Source organism: Triticum dicoccoides, chromosome 5B (assembly GCF_002162155.2).
Source record: "Triticum dicoccoides isolate Atlit2015 ecotype Zavitan chromosome 5B, WEW_v2.0, whole genome shotgun sequence".
Classification (NCBI taxonomy): domain Eukaryota; kingdom Viridiplantae; phylum Streptophyta; class Magnoliopsida; order Poales; family Poaceae; genus Triticum; species Triticum dicoccoides.
The window spans coordinates 286734869-286754680 of NC_041389.1; positions in this window are offsets into that span (position 1 = coordinate 286734869).

Here is a 19812-nt window from a genome sequence, read left to right on the forward strand (position 1 = left end):
TGTGGTCATTGAAGCATAAGCATCTATTTGCCATGGCGAACACATAGCAGAATTACATGGCCAAACATAAGCTTCTAGTTGCCATGGCAAAAACACATCCATTTAACAAAGAAACAAAATTACATGGCAACATAAGCATCTAGTTGCCATGGCAAACACATAACAATATTACATGGCAAACATAATCTTCTAGTTTCAAATATGTACCACAAAATGCTTTGGACATAACCAAAACATGACATATGCCTAAGTGTCAATGCTTTTGCCATGGGGGTCATTTTAGAAAACATTTTATGCAAATTTTGCCATGGGTTTGATCAATTTCAAATCTACATGTGCTATAATAGGTTCATATCCTGAGGCCTATGAAGCAAGTAAGACTGATCCAAATCAGATTGTGTGGTTTTATCCAAAAACGATAGCCCTAAGAACTATGCAACAACTAAGCATCCAATTACTAACAAGATCAGAGGCGAGAAAAGGGGAAAGGGACCTTGACGTCGGCTCCATGGCATCAGGCACCGGAGGAGTAGGGAGCAGGTGAGCCCTCTCCTAAGGAGGAATCGCACAACCGCGATGTCGCCGACCAGCGGAGCCATGGCCGCCTCCGCCTCACCGTGGACATCGTCATTGTTTGCACACAAATACGTCACCATATATCGTCAACTCCGGGGGTGATACAACAAAACTCACATCAAAGGAGACTCGTCCGGAAGCGCGGTATGCAAGCAATCCAGCGGGCGCTTTTGTGGACCCGAAACCCCACACACATGGGAGGGACCCCGTCAGGATGCGCGGCGGCTATGGGCTGCCCTAGGTCGACCTGATCGCCCCTAGGGCCTCAAGGTTCACCGCCCTGCTACAAGAACAAACGAAGAACGAGGAAGAATAAAACAAGGGAGAAGATAAAAGTAAAGGTAAAAGTGGTAGATTGATTTGTCGATTGGGTGTTCATCAATCGGCCGTGACCTCTTATCTATTTTTGAGGCGGTTGGACTTCCTGTACAGTAAAAGAACTCTAAATCTCATCCAAATCCTTGCAATATTAACCAAACTCGGATTAGGTATGTTTGAGACAACAACTCGGGTTTTGTGTTTCACAGGACAAATATCACCTCTAATGGAGATGTGCCCAAACGCAAATTTAACCGTTCCAATGATACGAACAAATTTTGTGCTCGACGTTTTTCGATTTGACACCATATTGAAGCTGTTTTGAGCTGTTTTCTAAGGTGTGCAACAGGAAAATCGCCCTGGTGTCCAGACTCCAATCCGGATGATTGCTCGGATCATCCGAGACCTATCCCAGATCACTCGGCTTCGGCTTCAACCTTGTGTTGCCTTCCCGGATGATAGCCCATATGTTCAGGACGTTCGTTCGGCCGTCGGGTGGATGATCCGGCTCCCCACCCGGATGATTCGGCCATGTGCTACAGCATCGCACAGTTTTGGCTACAACTTTCGCATACTATCTTGGATTAAAACATTTTTATATCAAAGTCATCTATTTCGACAAGCCGGAAAACTTTCATGTTGAAACTTTTCCATTCGAGGCAATATTAATTTGGTTTCATGCCATTCTTTAATCTGATGTCAACATGGGCATCTTTAAGATTGTCATAACTTTTGCATTCGAGCTTCGTCTTTTACCATCTCTATATATATTTGGGTCGGCTTGAAGAGAACCATCCAATGGTGACATGAAATCATAAATTTTACCTCATCTTTCTAAAGCCTCAAGTCACTCTTTGCGATCATGCCATTTTCGAGCGTCAACACATGCCCCCCTATTTTTTGACAAAGCTAGCGTGCCAAAAAATATTTTGTATTGTGTTTGTTCTAAGAATCATGTCAACACTCCATCAGCCATTTGTATGTTCTTAGGGAGACAATTTTGCATCAACCATGTTTATGCTTAGAGCGATAATTGTGTATCAGCCATTTGGATCAGCAACAAAATGCAGCTAATTGAATGCATGATGATGTGGTAAAATCCTTTTGTGATGTAAGAAATTAAATTGTATCCGTGGACCAGAATAAGACCATGGGAGGTAACCAATCATACCTGAGGATGAATTCCATGGCAGCGACATCAATGGCATAGTTGGAGAATATGGATAATGTGTGGGCTGAGATGTTGAAACCTTTGGCTTGGTTGTTCATAGCATTCACTCTTCTCTTTCTCACCTTTGCTGCACTTCTTGCAATGGAAGCTTGCATATCATTCTTATTTTGAATGCTTTCTTTGGGAACCCATGCCATGTTCCTCTTTTCCAGCTCTTGTGCATTTAGCTTTTGTAGTTTCTTCTTTTTCCAATATGATAAGCCAAGTGGGCTCCCCGACTATTATTTTGTTTCAAGCAATGGCAATTCCTTTTGGACTTCGTGCACTCTCAACTTCTTTTGTTCAGATTTGGCACTTGATTGATTTATCGCATTGCCTTTAGTAGCCAATGTCAACACTTTAATTGGCTCTTTGTCATTTGAGATCAAATCTGAAGTAGCACACTTACGACCATCTGTCTTGACCCGATATAGTTTCTTGATCTTTGTACCAATTATTTTTTATTGAAACGGTTTTGAACATACGGCTACTCGATGAACAATGGTCTTCTTGGAGTTGCATAATGTTGGTGAGATGGTCTAAAATAAGATGGAGAACGTGCCCTTGTATCATACATGACCCATGATGGATATGGATTTTCATGAGCATATGGAGGTATCCACGACATGGGCATTGGCATCCCCAAATAAGGATATGAATATGTTGCATTTAAATTCTCACTTTGCCAATACCGATCATCAGATTTGCACCTAGGGGATGATCTTGATGCTTTGGCATTAGTTGACCTATAAGCACTTTTCTCTTCACTCTTCTTTTGACATTTACCTAATAATTGTGAAAAAGGTGACTTTGGACTTCTTGCGCTTCTGCTTATTGCAGCTTTTATCTTCTTTGCTTTCGCGTGCATCGATTTTTGGATTCTCTTGTTGCTTCCCATTGCTTGGCGTCTTTAGTTCAAACTTGATGGGGTTCCCAGCTTCAAGAATTTTTTCATTCTGCACTTGAACAACTTTCTTTCATGTGCACTTGAACAACCTTCTCATCATTTGACGAACCGACTTGAAGAAACCGATGCAAAAACTTTTTGCCATGAGGACCAATCGGGATAGACTAGTCATTAGTGTTTCAGCAAATTTCAATCGTCCCCTATCAATAGCCGATTTAACTATTTTTCGAAACATATCTTAATCCTCGAAATTATGCTTGAATGAGTGATGCAACCTACAATACGTTCTTCCTTGGATAGATGGCTTGGCATGGTGATCAAGAATTCTAATATAATTATTTTTCAGCAACAAATCAAATATTTGATCACACATGCTTGAACTGAAGGTAAACTTTTTATTTTCTAGCCAATCTTGCGATAAGAATGGCTTTGGAGTTAAGCAAATGAATGGTTCAGATTTTGCATCACCCTATTAGGTATTAGCCTATGCATTGTGTTTTGCAGTCTATCCCCGATGTCCTTGAAAAATAAATTATACTATCATCAGTTTTCTCAACAAAGTATAACCTTGGATTTAAATTTCTGAAATTAAAATAGTTAGAACATACATGTCTCAATTGAGACCATGTGTAAGCCATATATGAAACAAGTAAATCTAACCAATTAGATATGAACTTTAAATAAAGCAATGGCGAAAGCTTTGGCTACAATAAGTCACCATTGGTCTCTATGATTAGTACAATGTGTTGAGCGATATGCTCTGTAATGATTTTATTACTAACAAATAAGTTACCCTTCTTCATTGGTCTTTCAAAACTACTTATGAGACATTTTCTAGTAGAAGCATCAACAATAAAGCTGCGACCAAATCGGAAAATAGGTAAATCACTTGCTAAACATACCTCTTCAAACTTGTTGGGAGAGCATAATGGTTGCATGACTTGAACAATATATTGTTGCTCTTTCAAATAGCTCCCCAACACCTTGATGTCCTCTTTTTCTTGAATTGGTTCAGCACATGTGTTGTTTGACTCGGCCTTTTCAATAACCTAATTACGTTTGTTATCTAAATCATTATTCTTTCCATTGGTTCCTATATTGGCAAGACTTCTTCTTCTTTAGTTGATTTGGTACATGTAATGTTTAACTCGGCCTTTTCAACAAGCGAATTACCTTTGTTATCGGAATCACCACTCCTTTTGATAATTCTATCTACTCGCAATGCTTTCTCTTTTTGACATAATCTAGCTTGTATTGCTGCAGAATTAATAAGTTTTCCCTCTTTTATTAGTTCATGTAGAATAACATTGCATTTGTCCCAAAAGTACATAAGATGTTTCTTAATAACCCAATCTAGATAGAATCCCCCCCCCCGACACTTTTAGACTTTTTCAGTAACGAGATGTCGCTGAAATTCTGTAAATGTGTAGGGACAACATTGTATGATGCGGTACTAGGTGAAGGCACATGTGCTCCTGTAGAATTTTCACTTATTCGAGCATGAGCATGAAGGTGCTGAGCCGAATTATGAACATATGCAGTTGCTATGGTGCCAAAAAATTAGTAGCATGAGGTGAAGCATATGATGGTTGAGGGTAATTGGTCGAATAACTAGTAGTAGCATGGCCAATTCTCCTATCCACCAACATGTTTGAACTAACATATTGCAAGTTGGTTGCCGATGAATAAAAAGGTGAAACACTTTGTTGCATACTATTGGAAGTTCCTGTGTGAAGTGTTTCAACTTGATTGACCAAACTCATCATGATATAGCGATACAAGTTAACTGACATGTCTCATCATACATAATGTAGTACTTCTTGAGGCGCCAATTCGGATCCCTCTCTCGCACTAACGTGAACCTAAACCAACTATTTTCCACTTCTCTGGTTGTCGCTCGGAAACCGATGCACCTGGGCCTGACACTCAGGCCACTCGTCGTATACTCCTGGGGTAGCACTTCTTCGCCATCAATGATCTATGTACATGCATCATCACATGAGTTGATAATATGCAACATATATAGTTGAGAAATATAAAGAGACAGAGTTGGCAAAAATAGAAGCAACATATCATAAGCATAAATAACAAAGTTCATCCTACCCAAAATGCCCAAACTAGACTGATCTTCGCTAGTTGAGGAGGACGATTTAATTACATCACAAAGTTTCGTCGTGCATAACTCAAAGTTTCGTCACAGAGAAAGTATGGACTAAACGGACACATTGTCATATATCGTCAATCACTCCAACATGTCGTGTCATCCATCCAAATCAGGGAGATAGTCCCGAGCGAAGTCAAAGGCTTCAGGTCGAGACGCTGAGCGGCTACGCGTGTTCGGACGTCTTCCTGCGACATTTACCCTTCTTCGTAGAACAACCCTGTTTTTTTCGAGGACCTTTGATACGTCTCCAACGTATCTATAATTTATGAAGTATTCATGCCATGTTTACAATAATTCTATATGGTTTTGGTATGATTTGCATAGAATTAATCCGGACTGGCGCTGTTTTCAGCAGAACTACCGTGGTGTTGTTTTTTATGCAGAAATAAAAGTTCTCCAAACACCGTGAAACTATTTGTGGATTTTTTATGGACCAGAAGACTACCAATGGGCCAGAGCAGCACTTGGGGGTGCCCCGAGGGGGGCACAACCCACCAGGGTGCGCCTGGGCCCTCATGTGCGCCCAGGGTGGTTGTGCCCACCTTGGTGGCCTCCCGCACCCCCACTTCGCCTATAAATTCCCAAATATTCCAAAAACCCTCACGGAGAACCTAGATCAAAAGTTCTGCCGCCGCAAGCCTCTGTAGCCACAGAAAACCAATCGGGACCCCGTTCCGGCACCCTGCCGGAGAGGGGAATCATCACCGGTGGCCATCTTCATCATCCCGACGGCCACCATGATGAGGAGGGAGTAGTCCACCCTCGGAGTTGAGGGTTTGTGATGCAGAGCATCCTACAATCATCCCCATGTACACTACGTCTACTCTCCAAGCCCCAAGAGGACATATGACGGGACCTCAACTATAGGCCATTGGACACAAGGTGAACTCGCTCCTCTCCGAACCTTCACTTTCCACATGTGAGACATGGCTACTACCTCAAACATATCTGGTATGCATGACCAGGAACCAAGAGGAGGCCATGGAACATCTAGGAGCATTGGAAAATACGGCAAGGACACCAAGCGCAAGGAACAAGAGGAAGAGCTGCAAGAAGAGCTACAGCCATCGGACGACCGCTCCAGACCGGACGTCTGGTCCCTGAAGGCCACGCCAGCCAGAAGAAGTCAAGCCAGTGAATGCTACAGCGAGAAGACGTCTGGCCTCCACCGGACGACAGACCACATCTCCCAACGAGCGGACATTCGGTCTCCATCGGACGACCGGCACCATCACACCCAAGCCGAATTAGCAGAAGTCCGGCGACTACCGGACGCCCGGACGCCAGTGAGCCACTGGACGACCGGTACCCATCGGACGTCCTGTACCTGTCTGCGCACAGTTCCGGACCTAAGGCCCATGTATCCCTCTCCCACTTACCCCTTCGTGGACCTAGACAATATATAATCCTCCACCTCCTCCTAGTTAGGGTTAGCATTGGTTTAGCTCATATTTAAGATAGAGCTTTGCTCATCCACTTCGTTACTTCTCCATCGGAGCTCACGACCTCTTCGGAGAAGATCCCCCAAGCGGATTCAAGACCCCATCACAGTAAGACCCTTCAAGACCTCCTCACGGAGAAGACCTTTTGTATCGTCCTTTGTTGACTTTGAATCATGTATCACTCTTTGTGTTTCGAGGATCTAGCATATGTGTGACCAAATCTTGTTGGTTTGAGTGAATCTCTTGTGTTTCCCCTCGTGATTTCTCCTCGTGTTCTTCATAGGATCCCCTCCAATCGTGAAAGATCGGGCATCTAAGGTTCTATCATACATCATCTTGGATCAGAGAAAGGTTGATCATGAATTTGGAGCCCCTACCCCTCTTTTTCTAGCCTAATTTTGTTGTGTTCTTCCCAATTTCAAAAATCCCCACCAAAAATAGCCCCAATTTTTTTTGTGATTTGTTGGTTTGATGATGTTTGTTGATTTTGATCCATGGATTTGCTTGGTTTCAAGTTGATCTAGCATTTCCCCAAGTTTCCCCATCTTTCTGAAGGAAATATGCCCTAGAGGCAAAAATAAAGTTATTATTTATTTCCTTATATCATGATAAATGTTTATTTTTCATGCTAGAATTGTATTAACCGGAAACATGATAGATGTGTGAATACGTAGACAAACTTAATGTCACTAGTATGCCTCTACTTGACTAGCTCATTAATCAAAGATGCTTATGTTTCCTAACCATAGACATGAGTTGTCATTTGATTAACGGGATCACATCATTAGGAGAATGATGTGATTGACTTGACCCTTTCCGTTAGCTTAGCAGTTGATCGTTTAGTATGTTGCTATTGCTTTCTTCATGACTTATACATGTTCCTACAACTATGAGATTATGCAACTCCCGTTTATCGGAGGAACACTTTGTGTGCTACCAAACATCACAACTTAACTAGGTGATTATAAAGGAGCTCTACAGGTATCTCCAAAGGTACATGTTGAGTTGGCGTATTTCGAGATTAGGTTTTGTCACTCCGATTGCCGGAGAGGTATCTCTGGGCCCTCTCGGTAATGCACATCACTATAAGCCTTGCAAGCAATGTAGCTAATGAGTTAGTTACGGAATGATGCATTACATAACGAGTAAAGAGACTTTCCGGTAACGAGATTGAACTAGGTATTGAGATACCGACGATCGAATCTTGGGCAAGTAGCATACCGATGACAAAGAGAACAACGTATGTTGTTATGCGGTTTGACCGATAAAGATCTTCGTAGAATATGTAGGAGACAATATGAGCATTCAGGTTCCGCTATTGGTTATTGACTGGAAACGTGTCTCGGTCATGTCTACATAGTTCTCGAACCCCTAGGGTCCGCACGCTTAAAGTTTCGATGACAGTTATATTATGAGTTTATGAGTTTTTGATGTACCGAAGGTTGTTAGGAGTCTCGGATGTGATCACAGACATGACAAGGAGTCTCGAAATGGTCGAGACATGAAGATTGATATATTGGAAGTCTATATTTGGATATCGGAAGTGTTCCGGGTGAAATCGGGATTTTACCGGAGTACCGAGGGGTTACCGGAACCCTCGGGGGCTTAATGGCCATAGTGTGCCTTAGTGGAGAAGAGGAGAGGCGACCAGGGATGGGCCGCGCACCCCTCCCCATAGTCCGAATAGGACAGGGAGAGGGGGGCGCCCCCCTTTCCTTCCTCTCTCTCCCTCCTCTTTCCCCCCTTCTCCCAGTCCAACAAGGAAAGGAGGGAGTCCTACTCCCTGTGGGAGTAGGACTCCCCATGGCGCGCCTCCTCCCTGGCCGGCCGCCCCCTCCCCTCTTGCTCCTTTATATACGGGGGCAGGGGGCACCTCTAGAGATACAACAACAAATCATTGATCTCTTAGCCATGTGCGGTGCCCCCCTCTACCATAGTCCTCCTCGATAATATTGTAGCGGTGCTTAGGCGAAGCCCAGCGACGGTAGAACATCAACATCATCACCACGCCGTCGTGCTGACGGAACTCTCCCTCGACACTCGGCTGGATCAGAGTTCAAGGGACGTCATCGAGCTGAACGTGTGCTAGAACTCGGAGGTGCCGTGCTTTCAGTGCTTGATCGGTCGGGCCGTGAAGACATATGACTACATCAACCGCGTTGTTCTAACGCTTCTGCTTTCGGTCTACGAAGGTACGTGAACAACACATTCTCCCCTCTCGTTGCTATGCATCACCATGATCTTGCGTGTGCGTAGGATTTTTTTTCGAAATTACTACGTTACCCAACAGTGGTATCAGAGCCAGGTTTTATACGTAGATGTTATATGCACGAGTAGAACACAAAGTGAGTTGTGGGCGATACAAGTCATACTGCTTACCAGCATGTCATACTTTGGTTCGGCGGTAGTGTTGGATGAAGCGGCCCGGACCGACATTACGCATACGCTTATGCGAGACTGGTTCTACCGACGTGCTTTGCACACAGGTGGCTGGCGGGTGTCAGTTTCTCCAACTTTAGTTGAACCGAGTGTGGCTACGCCCGGTCCTTGAGAAGGTTAAAACAGCACTAACTTGACGAACTATTGTTGTGGTTTTGTGCGTAGGTAAGAACGGTTCTTGCTCAGCCCGTAGCAGCCAAGTAAAACTTACAACAAGAAAGTAGAGGGCATCTAACTTGTTTTTGCAGGGCATGTTGTGATGTGATATGGTCAAGACGTGATGCTATATTTTATTGTAGGAGATGATCATGTTTTGTAACCGAGTTATCGGCAACTGGCAGGAGCCATATGGTTGTCGCTTTATTGTATGCAATGCAATCGCCCTGTAATTGCTTTACTTTATCACTAAGCAGTAGCGATAATCGTAGAAGCAATAGTTAGCGAGACGACAACGATGCTATGATGAAGATCAAGGTGTCGTGCCGGTGACGATGGTGATCATGACGGTGCTTCGGAGATGGAGATCACAAGCACAAGATGATGATGGCCATATCATATCACTTATATTGTTCATGTGATGTTTATCCTTTATGCATCTTATTTTTCTTTGATTGACGGTAGCATTATAAGATGATCTCTCACTAAATTTCAAGGCATAAGTGTTCTCCCTGAGTATGCACCATTGCGAAAGTTCTTCGTGCTGATACACCACATGATGATCGGGTGTGATAGGCTCTACGTTCAAATACAACGGGTGCAAAAAAGTTGCATATGCGGAATACTCAGGTTAAACTTGACGAGACTAGCATATACAGATATGGCCTCAGAACACTGATACCGAAAGGTCGAACGTGAATCATATAGTAGATATGATCAACATAGTGATGTTCACCATTGAAAACTACTCCATCTCATGTGATGATCGGACATGGTTTAGTTGATTTGGATCTCGTGATAACTTAGATGACTAGAGGGATGTCTGTCTAAGTGGGAGTTCTTTAGTAATATGATTAATTGAACTTAAATTTATCATGAACTTAGTACCTGATAGTATTTTGCTTGTCTATGTTTGTTGTAGATAGATGGCTAATGCTGTTGTTCCGTTGAATTTTAATGCGTTCCTTCAGAAAGCTAAGTTGAAAGATGATGGTATCAATTACACGGACTGGGTCTGTAACATGAGGATTATCCTTATTGCTGCACAGAAGAATTACGTCTTGGAAGCACCGCTGGGTGCCAGGCCTACTTCAGATGCAACTGACAACGTTAAGAACATCTGGCAGAGCAAAGCTGATGACTACTCGATAGTTCAGTGTGAAGGAAATATGCCCTAGAGGCAATAATAAAGTTATTATTTATTTCCTTATATCATGATAAATGTTTATTATTCATGCTAGAATTGTATTAACCGGAAACATAATACATGTGTGAATATATAGACAAACAGAGTGTCAGTAGTATGCCTCTACTTGACTAGCTCGTTAATCAAAGATGGTTACATTTCCTAACCATGAACAAGGAGTTGTTATTTGATTAACGAGATCACATCATTAGTAGAATGATCTGATTGACATGACCCATTCTGTTAGCTTAGCACCCGATCGTTTTTAAGTATGTTGCTATTGCTTCCTTCATGACTTATACATGTTCCTATGACTATGAGATTATGCAACTCCCGTTTACCGGAGGAACACTTTGTGTGCTACCAAAAGTCACAACGTAACTGGGTGATTATAAAGGTGCTCTATAGGTATCTCCGAAGGTACTTGTTGAGTTGGCATATTTCAAGATTAGGATTTGTCACTCCGAATGTCGGAGAGGTATCTCTGGGCCCTCTCGGTAATGCACATCACTTAAGCCTTGCAAGCATTACAACTAATGAGTTAGTTGCGAGATGATGTATTACGGAACGAGTAAAGAGACTTGCCGGTAACGAGATTGAACTAGGTATTGGATACCAACGATCGAATCTCGGGCAAGTAACATACCGATGACAAAGGGAACAACGTATGTTGTTATGCGGTCTGACTGATAAAGATCTTCGTAGAATATGTAGGAACCAATATGGGCATCCAGGTCCCACTATTGGTTATTGACTGGAGACATGTCTCGGTCATGTCTACATTGTTCTCGAACCGTAGGGTCCGCACGCTTAAGGTTTCGATGACAGTTTTATTATGAGTTTATGTATTTTGATGTACCGAAGGTAGTTCGGAGTCCCGGATGTGATCACGGACATGACGAGGAGTCTCAAAATGGTCGAGACATAAAGATTGATATATTGGATGACTATATTCAGACACCGGAAGTGTTCCGGGAGTTTTCGGAGAAAACCGGAGTACCGGAGGATTACCGGAACCCCCCCGGGAAGTAATGGGCCTTGATGGGCCCTATTGGAGAAAGAGAGGGGCCGGTCAGGGCAAGTGGCGCGCCCCCTCCCCTTGAGTCCGAATAGGACAAGGAAGGGGGGGGGGGGCCTTGCCTTCCCCCTCTCCTACTCCTTCCTCCCCCCTCCTTCTTGGATTAGGAAAAGGAGGGGGAAACCTACTTGGAGTAGGTTTCCCCCTCCTAGGGCGCGCCTCCCCTTAGGACGGCCCCCTCCTCCCTCCCTCCTTTATATACAGGGGCGGGGGGCACCCCATAGACACAAGTTGATCATCGTGATCGTTCCTTAGCCGTGTGCGGTGCCCCCCTCCACGATATTACACCTCGGTCATATTGTAGTGGTGCTTAGGCGAAGCCCTGCGACAGTTGAACATCAAGATCGTCACCACGCCATCGTGCTGACGGAACTCCTCCCCGTATCTCTGCTGGATCGGAGTTCGGGGTGCGTCATCGAGCTGTACGTGTGTCAAGAACTCGGAGGTGCCGGAGTAACGGTGCTTGGATCGGTTGGACCGAGAAGACGTACGACTACTTCCTCTACGTTGTGTCAACGCTTCCGCTTCGGTCTACGAGGGTACGTAGACAACACTCTCCCCTCTCGTTGCTATGCATCACCATGATCTTGCGTGTGCGTAGGAAATTTTTTTGGAATTACTACGTTCCCCAACAGTGGTATCAGAGCCTAGGTTTTATGGTTTGATGTTATATGCACGAGTAGAACACAAGTGAGTTGTGGGCGATATAAGTCATACTGCTTACCAGCATGTCATACTTTGGTTCGGCGGTATTGTTGGATGAAGTGGCCCGGACTGACATTACGCGTACGCTTACGCGAGACTGGTTTTACCGCCGTGCTTTGCACACAGGTGACTAGCGGGTGTCAGTTTCTCCAACTTTAGTTGAACCGAGTGTGGCTACGCCCGGTCCTTGCGAAGGTTAAAACAGCATCAACTTGACAAACTATCGTTGTGGTTTTGATGCGTAGGTGAGATTGGTTCTTGCTTAAGCCCGTAGCAGCCACGTAAAACTTGCAACAACAAAGTAGAGGACGTCTAACTTGTTTTTGCAGGGCATGTTGTGATGTGATATGGCCAAGACGTGATGCTATATTTTATTGTATGAGATGATCATGTTTTGTAACCGAAGTTATCGGCAACTGGCAGGAGCCATATGGTTGTCGCTTTATTGTATGAAATGCAAACGCCCTGTAATTGCTTTACTTTATCACTAAGCGGTAGTGATAGTCGTAGAAGCAATAGATGGCGTAAACGACAACGATGCTATGATGGAGATCAAGGTGTCGCGCCGGTGACGATGGTGATCATGATGGTGCTTCGGAGATGGAGATCACAAGCACAAGATGATGATGGCCATATCATATCACTTATATTGATTGCATGTGATGTTTATCCTTTATGCATCTTATCTTGCTTTGATTGACGGTAGCATTTTAAGATGATCTCTCACTAAAAATTATCAAGAAGTGTTCTCCCTGAGTATGCACCGTTGCCAAAGTTCGTCGTGCCCAGACACCACGTGATGATCGGGTGTGATAAGCTCTACGTCCATCTACAACGGGTGCAAGCCAGTTTTGCACATGCAGAATACTCAGGTTAAACTTGACGAGCCTAGCATATGCAGATATGGCCTCGGAACACGGAGACCGAAAGGTCGAGCGTGAATCATATAGTAGATATGATCAACATAAGATGTTCACCATTGAAAACTACTCCATCTCACGTGATGATCGGTTATGGTTTAGTTGATTTGGGTCACGTGATCACTTAGATGACTAGAGAGATGTCCGTCTAAGTGGGAGTTCTTAAGTAATATGATTAATTGAACTTAAATTTTTCATGAACTTAGTACCTGATAGTATCTTGCTTGTCTATGTTGATTGTAGATAGATGGCCCGTGTTGTTGTTCCGTTGAATTTTAATGTGTTCCTTGAGAAAGCTAAGTTGAAAGATGATGGTAGCAACTACGCGGACTGGGTCCATAACTTGAGGTTTATCCTCATTGCTGCACAGAAAAATTACGTCCTGGAAGCACCGCTGGGTGCCGGGCCTGCTGCTGATGCAACTGACGACGTTAAGAACGTCTGGCAGAGCAAAGCTGATAACTACTCGATAGTTCAATGTGCCATGCTTTACGACTTAGAACCGGGACTTCAACGATGTTTTGAACGTCATGGAGCATATGAGATGTTCCAGGAGTTGAAGTTAATATTCCGGAAGAATGCCCGGATTGAGAGATACGAAGTCTCCAATAAGTTCTATAGCTGCAAGATGGAGGAGAATAGTTCTGTCAGTGAGCACATACTCAAGATGTCTGGGTATTGTAATCACTTGATTCAACTGGGAGTTACTCTTCCGGATGATAGCGTCATTGACAGAATTCTCCAATCACTTCCACCAAGCTACAAGAGCTTCGTGATGAACTATAATATGCAAGGGATGGATAAGACGATTCCCGAGCTCTTCGCAATGCTAAAGGCTGCGGAGGTAGAAATCAAGAAGGAGCATCAAGTGTTGATGGTCAACAAGACCACTAGTTTCAAGAAAAAGGGAAAAGGGAAGAAGAAGGGGAACTTCAAGAAGGACAGCAAGCAAGTTGCTGCTCAAGAGAAGAAACCCAAGTCTGGACCTAAGCCTGAAACTGAGTGCTTCTACTGCAAGCAGAATGGTCACTGGAAGCGGAACTGCCCCAAGTATTTGGCGGATAAGAAGGATGGCAAGGTGAACAAAGGTATATGTGATATACATGTTATTGATGTGTACCTTACTAGAGCTCGCAGTAGCACCTAGGTATTTGATACTGGTTCTGTTGCTAATATTTGCAACTCAAAACAGGGACTACGGATTAAGCGAACACTAGCAAAGGACGAGGTGACGATGCGTGTGGGGAATGGTTCCAAAGTCGATGTGATCGCGGTCGGCACGCTACCTCTACATCTACCTTCGGGATTAGTATTAGACCTAAATAATTGTTATTTGGTGCCAGCGTTGAGCATGAACATTATATCTGGATCTTGTTTGATGCGAGACGGTTATTCATTTAAATCAGAGAATAATGGTTGTTCTATTTATATGAGTAATATCTTTTATGGTCATGCACCCTTGAAGAGTGGTCTATTTTTGATGAATCTCGATAGTAGTGATACACATATTCATAGTGTTGAAGCCAAAAGATGCAGAGTTGATAATGATAGTGCAACTTATTTGTGGCACTGCCGTTTAGGTCATATCGGTGTAAAGCCCATGAAGAAACTCCATACTGATGGTTTTTTGGAACCACTTGATTATGAATCACTTGGTACTTGCGAACCGTGCCTCATGGGCAAGATGACCAAAACACCGTTCTCCGGTACTATGGAGAGAGCAACAAATTTGTTAGAAATCATACATACAGATGTATGTGGTCCGATGAATGTTGAGGCTCGTGGCGGATATCGTTATTTTCTCACCTTCACAGATGATTTAAGCAGATATGGGTATATCTACTTAATGAAGCATAAGTCTGAAACATTTGAAAAGTTCAAAGAATTTCAGAGTGAAGTTGAAAATCATCGTAACAAGAAAATAAAGTTTCTACGATCTGATCGTGGAGGAGAATATTTGAGTTACGAGTTTGGTCTACACTTAAAACAATGTGGAATAGTTTCGCAACTCACGCCACCCGGAACACCACAGCGTAATGGTGTGTCCAAACGTTGTAATCGTACTTTACTTGATATGGTGCGATCTATGATGTCTCTTACAGATTTACCGCTATCGTTTTGGGGTTATGCTTTAGAGACAGCCACATTCACGTTAAATAGGGCACCATCAAAATCCGTTGAGACGACACCTTATGAATATGGTTTGGCAAGAAACCAAAGTTGTCGTTTCTTAAAGTTTGGGGCTGCGATGCTTATGTGAAAAAGCTTCAACCTGATAAGCTCGAACCCAAATCGGAGAAATGTGTCTTCATAGGATACCCAAAGGAGACAGTTGGGTACACCTTCTATCACAGATCCGAAGGCAAGACATTCGTTGCTAAGAATGGATCCTTTCTAGAGAAGGAGTTTCTCTCGAAAGAAGTGAGTGGGAGGAAAGTAGAACTTGATGAGGTAACTGTACCTACTCCCTTGTTGGAAAATAATACATCACAGGAACCGGTTTCTGTGACGTCAAAACCAACTAGTGAGGAAGTTGATGATGATGATCATCGAACTTCAGATCAAGTTAATACAGAACCTCGTAGGTCAAACAGAGTAAGATCCGCACCAGAGTGCTACGGTAATCCTATTCTGGAAGTCATGCTACTAGATCATGATGAACCTACAAACTATGAAGAAGCGATGGTGAGCCCAGATTCCGCAAAATGGCTTGAAGCCATGAAATCTAAGATGGGATCCATGTATGAGAACAAAGTATGGACTTTGATTGACTTGCCCGATGGTCGGCAAGCAATTAAGAATAAATGGATCTTCAAGAAGAAGACTGACGCTGACGGTAATGTTACTGTCTACAAAGCTCGACTTGTTGCAAAAGGTTTTCGACAAGTTCAAGGGGTTGACTACGATGAGACCTTCTCACCTGTAGCGATGCTTAAGTCTGTCCGAATCATGTTAGCAATTGCCGCATTTATTATTATGAAATTTGACAAATGGATGTAAAAACTGCATTCCTGAATGGATTTCTGGAGGAAGAGTTGTATATGATGCAACCAGAAGGTTTTATCGATCCAAAGGGAGCTAACAAAGTGTGCAAGCTCTAGCGATCCATTTATGGACCGGTGCAAGCCTCTCGGAGTAGGAATAAACGTTTTGATAGTGTGATCAAAGCATTTGGGTTTATACAGACTTTTGGAGAAGCCTGTATTTACAAGAAAGTGAGTGGGAGCTCTGTAGTATTTCTAATATTATATGTGGATGACATATTATTGATTGGAAATGATATAGAATTTCTGGATAGCATAAAGGGATACTTGAATAAAAGTTTTTCAATGAAAGACCTCGGTGAAGCTGCTTACATATTGGGCATTAAGATCTATAGAGATAGATCAAAATGCTTAATTGGACTTTCACAAAGCACATACCTTGACAAAGTTTTGAAGAAGTTCAAAATGGATCAAGCAAAGAAAGGGTTCTTGCCTGTATTACAAGGTGTGGAGTTGAGTAAGACTCAAAGCCTGACCACTGCAGAAGATAGAGAGAAAATGAAAAATGTTCCCTATGCTTCAGCCATAGGCTCTATCATGTATGCAATGTTGTGTACCAGACCTGATGTGTGCCTTGCTATAAGTTTAGCAGGGAGGTACCAAAGTAATCCAGGAGTGGATCACTGGACAGCGGTCAAGAACATCCTGAAGTACCTGAAAAGGACTAAGGATATGTTTCTCGTATATGGAGGTGACAAAGAGCTCATCGTAAATGGTTACGTTGATGCAAGCTTTGACACTGATCCGGATGATTCTAAATCACAAACCAGATACGTGTTTACATTAAACAGTGGAGCTGTCAGTTGGTGCAGTTCAAAACAAAGCGTCGAGGCGGGATCTACGTGTGAAGCGGAATACATAGCTGCTTCGGAAGCAGCCAAAGAAGGAGTCTGGATGAAGGAGTTCATATCAGATCTAGGTGTCATACCTAGTGCATCGGGTCCAAGGAAAATCTTTTGTGACAATACTGGAGCAATTGCCTTAGCGAAGGAATCCAGATTTCACAAGAGAACCAAGCACATCAAGAGACGCTTCAATTCCATCCGGGATCTAGTCCAGGTGAGAGACATAGAGATTTGCAAGATACATACGGATCTGAATGTTGCAGACCCGTTGACTAAGCCTCTTCCACGAGCAAAACATGATCAACACCAAGACTCCATGGGTGTTAGAATCATTACTGTGTAATCTAGATTATTGACTCTAGTGCAAGTGGGAGACTGAAGGAAATATGCCCTAGAGGCAATAATAAAGTTATTATTTATTTCCTTATATCATGATAAATGTTTATTATTCATGCTAGAATTGTATTAACCGGAAACATAATACATGTGTGAATATATAGACAAACAGAGTGTCACTAGTATGCCTCTACTTGACTAGCTCGTTAATCAAAGATGGTTATGTTTCCTAACCATGAACAAGGAGTTGTTATTTGATTAACGAGATTACATCATGAGTTGAATGATCTGATTGACATGACCCATTCCGTCAGCTTAGCACCCGATCGTTTTTAAGTATGTTGCTATTGCTTCCTTCATGACTTATACATGTTCCTATGACTATGAGATTATGCAACTCCCGTTTACCGGAGGAACACTTTGTGTGCTACCAAACGTCACAACGTAACTGGGTGATTATAAAGGTGCTCTACAGGTATCTCTGAAGGTACTTGTTGAGTTGGCATATTTCAAGATTAGGATTTGTCACTCCGAATGTCGGAGAGGTATCTCTGGGCCCTCTCGGTAATGCACATCACTTAAGCCTTGCAAGCATTACAACTAATGAGTTAGTTGCGAGATGATGTATTACAGAACGAGTAAAGAGACTTGCCGGTAACGAGATTGAACTAGGTATTGGATACCGACGATCGAATCTCGGGCAAGTAACATACCGATGACAAAGGGAACAACGTATGTTGTTATGCGGTCTGAACGATAAAGATCTTCGTAAAATATGTAGGAACCAATATGGGCATCCAGGTCCCGCTATTGGTTATTGACCGGAGACATGTCTCGGTCATGTCTACATTGTTCTCGAACCGTAGGGTCCGCACGCTTAAGGTTTCGATGATAGTTTTATTATGAGTTTATGTATTTTGATGTATCGAAGGTAGTTCGGAGTCCCGGATGTGATCACGGACATGACGAGGAGTCTCGAAATGGTCGAGACATAAAGATTGATATACTGGATGACTATATTCGGACACCGGAAGTGTTCTGGGAGTTTTCGAAAAAAACAGGAGTACCGGAGGATTACCGGAACCCCCCCGGGAAGTAATGGGCCTTGATGTGCCCTATTGGAGAAAGAGAGGGGACGGCCAGGGCAAGTGGCGCGCCCCCTCCCCTTGAGTCCGAATAGGATAAGGAAGGGGGGGCGGCACCCCCCTTGCCTTCCCCCTCTCCTACTCCTTCCTTCCCCCTCCTTCTTGGATTAGGAAAAGGAGGGGGGAAACCTACTTGGAGTAGGTTTCCCCCTCCTAGGGCGCGCCTCCCCTTAGGCCGGCCACCTCCTCCCTCCCTCCTTTATATACAGGGGCGGGGGGCACCCCATAGACACAAGTTGATCATCGTGATTGTTCCTTAGCCGTGTGCGGTGCCCCCCTCCACGATATTACACCTCGGTCATATTGTAGTGGTGCTTCGGCGAAGCCCTGCGACAGTTGAACATCAAGATCGTCACCATGCCGTCGAGCTGATGGAACTCCTCCCCGTATCTCTGCTGGATCGGAGTTCGGGGTGCGTCATCGAGCTGTACGTGTGTCAAGAACTCGGAGGTGCCGGAGTAACGGTGCTTGGATCGGTTGGACCGGGAAGACGTACGACTACTTCCTCTACGTTGTGTCAACGCTTTCGCTTCGATCTATGATGGTACGTAGACAACACTCTCCCCTCTCGTTGCTATGCATCACCATGATCTTGCGTGTGCGTAGGAATTTTTTTTGAAATTACTACGTTCCCCAACCCAGTGTGCCATGCTTTACGGCTTTGAACCGGGACTTCAACAACGTTTGATTGTCATGGGGCATATGAGATGTTCCAGGAGTTGAAGTTAATATTTCAAGCAAATGCCCGGGTTGAGAGATATGAAGCCTCCAATAAGTTCTATAGCTGCAAGATGGAAGAGAATAGTTCTGTTAGTGAACATATACTCAAAATGTCTGGGTATAATAATCACTTGATTCAACTGGGAGTTAATCTTCCTGATGATAGTGTCATTGACAGAATTCTTCAATCACTACCACCAAGCTACAAGAGCTTTGTGATGAACTATAACATGCAAGGGATGGACAAGACTATTCCCGAGCTCTTCGCAATGCTAAAAGCTGCAGAGGTAGAAATCAAGAAGGAGCATCAAGTGTTGATGGTCAATAAGACCACCAGTTTCAAGAAAAAGGGTAAAGGGAAGAAGAAGGGGAACTTCAAGAAGAACGGCAAACAAGTTGCTGCTCAAGAGAAGAAACCCAAATCTGGACCTAAGCCTGAGACTGAGTGCTTCAACTGCAAACAGACTGGTCACTGGAAGCAGAACTGCCCCAAGTATTTGGCGGATAAGAAGGATGGCAAAGTGAACAAAGGTATATGTGATATACGTTTTATTGATGTGTACCTTAGTAATGCTCGCAATAGCACCTAGGTATTTGATACTGGTTCTGTCGCTAATATTT